This window comes from Nicotiana attenuata, chromosome 8 (genome assembly GCF_001879085.1).
Source record: "Nicotiana attenuata strain UT chromosome 8, NIATTr2, whole genome shotgun sequence".
NCBI lineage: Eukaryota > Viridiplantae > Streptophyta > Magnoliopsida > Solanales > Solanaceae > Nicotiana > Nicotiana attenuata.
Window position 1 is genome coordinate 17,489,772 of NC_031996.1, and position 4,129 is coordinate 17,493,900.

The following is a 4,129-nucleotide window of genomic DNA, read 5'->3' on the forward strand; positions in this document are numbered from 1 at the left end:
ATTAGGACACCAATTTTTGCTAAATAATGTTAAAAGTTAACTCCGTTCTATGGTCTACTTAACCTTTAAGGCTACGGGTAAGGGTTCTAATTAACCTTATAGAGAAGGTATTAAGCACTCTATATGACCCATTAAATATGGTTAACCGGCCAAACTTAGGTTAATTATTTTTGAAAATTGTTAAGGCAAAAGTGGTGATAACAATGACTAAAAAGTTCCGAACAACTTGAATATTTTAAAAGAATCCAAACTTCATATTTGAACTTGAAAGTATTAATTAGCAAAATCGATTTTAACATCAGAAAGTAGGCTAAAGTCGTTATTATAATGGAGTGAGAATTGTTTGAGATGCATTATTTTATCTTTGAGAAAAAGCAGTTTCTTACTTAGCGCATAATTCAGTTGAATAATCCATCTCAAACCTATCGAAGGCTTAATATAACAATATTTTTTTCTTGAGTAAAAGAGTCAACTAATTTGAAAAAAAAAGTTTTTCGACTCAATCAAAAAAAAAAGTAGGCTCATCTATCCAAAGATATACGTGACTCAAATTTTGAGTAAAAAATAAAGACTCAACTGACAACTATCCCAAAGTATTGTTGCTGATTTTAAAAGTTATTCTAATAAATAAGTATTTTACTGATAGCTAAATGGATTCCCCAAGTGTCTAAACAAAAATTGTTACCTAAACATATATTAACAGAATTCCAAATTAAAATAATCAAATCATAGAAATCATTAGTTAGTCTAAAAGATTCAAACAAAATAAATGCTAAAGACGAAGCCGCCATAGGCGACCCCAAGCGTTTTGCTTGTTCTCTTACTATCGGGTGCATTCTAAGGAGGATGGTATGGGATGCGATGACTCCATGCTCGGGTAGTGTTGAGTGAGCTCTATGAGACTTCATTGCAAGAGTCTCGAATTAAGACTCCATAGGTTGCGCTTTCCACTTCTTTTACATCATTCTAAATTAGAAAATATAAGATACCCTCTACCTAATAGCTGAACCTCTAAAGCAAAAAGTATGTAGGTGCGTACAGATGCTTCATTCTTAGATAAAAGAAGATTTATTTCCAACTAAATATTCTAAAAATCCTGTGAGCATGATGTCTAAAAAAACTTAAAGCTCCTATAGACAAGATATCGAGTCCTTCTGAAATTGACATTATGACAATGATAAATTTTGTGCGCAGACCAAAAATGAGTAACAAAGTGACTGGTTCGAAGTGACATAGTGATTAATGAACTCTATATAGAATCTGCCGAGTTTCAGAGCAAAGTTATGAATTACATCCGAATTTTCATATAACCAAAATCAAGAAAAACTCAATTCCAACTTTACACTTATAGGATATTTAACTAAGTTTACTGAAAATAAATTATGCCTCCTAAAACTCGGCTACGCTATAATTAGCTCCTCCCATTTTCTACTACTGGAAAGCAACAAGAAAAGGTACATTAACATTTCAACAAAACATGTTTCTTTCACATAAATAGAGATCTCTTAACTTGAAAAAAAAAAGAATCCTAGAACATGCTACTAAACCCGCAATAAAGGACCTGGGCAGATACTTTTAAAAGAACTAACATACTTCCTAAGAGTTCTATAATATAAAAGGAAAACTATGGGATATGATATATCATAAGTAGATTTTAACTTTATCAGGTCAAGGTCCAAGGTTCATGATTTCTATATTAACAATATACAACTTTTAATGATATGACCCTATTCTGACACAATAATAAGTTTTGAAAGAGAAAAATACTTTCAAGCAAGATGTCAAATGCAATAGAAAATCTCGACAAATAAAGACCTAGAAAATGATATCTAGGTTATAAATAATTAAAAGAAAAACTATTAAGTTAACATGTAAGGTTATTCTTAATCAATGAAAGAGACTTTAGAACATGTTCTCAGTGAGCTTTTAAACTTCAATGTGTCCAAGAATAGAATACTTGCCAAGGGCCTCTAAACATGATTTTTAATTTTATCAAAGTAAAAGATTTTAGCCTAGCAGCAAAGTTCGGCAATGTCAATGACCAGTCATTAGTTCACATAAGCATATTAACAGACGGTTATCCTTCATGTTTTGGATAGCAATTTCTTATGACATGATTTCAGCATTCATGTAAATAAAGAAAGGACTTATTGTATGATTTCCAATAAAGCTAATGTGCATAAAATGACAACTTGAAACAGGACAATGTCAGAAATCAATAACAAGCATCACAGATAACTAATCAAATAACAGAAAATTAAGAGTTCATTGATAAATAGATACTGAAACATTAAAACATTATAAATTCCATAAACGAGATAAAAAGAAAGATACCGACCTTTTGTGGTGCAGGAACTGGGGTCACGTCAAGGTCTGTTATCTTCGGCCTCTACTCCGCAACCTCCGCAACCTCGAATGACTGTCAAACTCCAAAACGAGCACGACGATGCCTCTGTTATGGTGAAACAAAACCAATAGAGACTGAACGAAGACGAGCTCTTAGAGTGCGGTTCTAATGAATAAAAATAACCACAAAATCTGGTATTTATAGGTGTAAAATTAGGGTTCTTAGGTAGAGTTTTGAGCAGGAATTTGAGGCTTGAATCGAGTAAAAAAATGCCCGTTTGAAATTCAAGCGTTGGAGGGCCTGGATCTTCACGTGATTCTTCAGGTACGGAAAGATCAGATTTTCTGAAGAGAACTTTTGGCTCGTTCTGAATCTCTCTTGTTTGACTGAAACTTTATGAAGATGAGAGAGATATGAGCGTTTAAAGGATATACAAAAATGGAGGCGCACATATCTGATTTTGGGGGAAGAAGTCTGCAATTTTGTTCAAAGAAGAAGGTGAAGCATTCGGCGTTTTCAGAGGAGAGAGGGAAGGTAGGGGAAGGGTTTCTAGAGAGTTCTCAACGGATATGGGTCTGGCGGGTCGGGTTAAATGTGTTAGCAGATTTAGGCAATTTGGGCTGATTTGGAGGCTTAATTGATGGATTAATTTGGTCGAAATTTTCGGGCCTAGAGTACTGAAGATTTTCCTTCTTCCTTGTATATTTCTTTAAGCTTCTATTTAGATTTAAAATAATTTTATTAGCTATATTATAAAATATTACGTAATATTAATGCGTCAATACTAATCAAACTATTTATTGTACCTTAAAATAATTATGATAGCTAAAATTTGCCAAATAATCTACATTTATTGTGAATAAGAGTAAATATTGTAAAGTATTAAAATAAATACTACTATTTGATTAAATCAAGGAAAGTGATATAATTTTGGCAAAAGACGTTAAAACTGATATTAAAATAAAAGCAGTAACCATAATAACAATAATAACAATATCTTATGCAAATCAAAATGATAATAATAGAGATAATAACAATGATAAAAATAATGATACTAATTAGGTCTATTTTGGGATAACAATGGTAACATAATTATTCTTACATTATTAGTAATATTAGAAGTTCAAGAAAATAATTTGGAAGAAGGAGGGACAAAATTGGATGTCAACAATATGCATAAGGCTTTCTACCCCTTTTGGCTTAAAAGTTAATCACATAAAAATTTGTTATGCCTTAGCATGAGATAAATCTGCATTCATATTCCACTATTTTCGAGGGCTGATGACATCGAAAACCTTTGTTTCGTAATGCCTTAGTATGAAATAGAGAAAATGATTTGGGAGTTCGAATAATTCGGTACCCCTTAGGGTTTTTGAGGGTTGATGTGATCGAAACCCTATGTAATTTTGCCGAGGGTAGCCCTTTTTAAACCGGTTTTATGAAAACATTTGAAGGCCTATTTTATTACGGAATTCGGACATCTCCGAACCGTGTTAGTTTGGCTGTAGCCTTTAACTTGGGATTTGCCTCTTGGGTTTGTTTCCTGATTATACTTCGAACTTGTTCGAAGTGTCAGTCCTCGAGTGGGATGGCCCTGGCCTATAAAAATAAGGGTTGCCTTTTTAAGGTCTTATGATCTCGAGACTTTAATAATTCGATTACGTCGATGTTTCGGACGGCAGTCCCCGAGTATGGTGTAGGTTGTTTGACCTTCAGTTGTGATCATCCCTTAAGCATGTTTCCACAATAGACCAAAATTATGAAATTGTAAAGTAAAAATTT

General features: G+C 32.9%; 1 long non-coding RNA gene across 1 annotated transcript; it reads right to left on the bottom strand.

Annotated features, from left to right (window-relative positions):
- LOC109230995 lies at positions 667 to 2,914 on the bottom strand. The gene is made up of 2 exons (XR_002068741.1): positions 2,339 to 2,914; positions 667 to 1,434 (listed from the first exon to the last, which is right to left on the bottom strand). It is a non-coding gene; the product is annotated as an uncharacterized LOC109230995 (long non-coding RNA).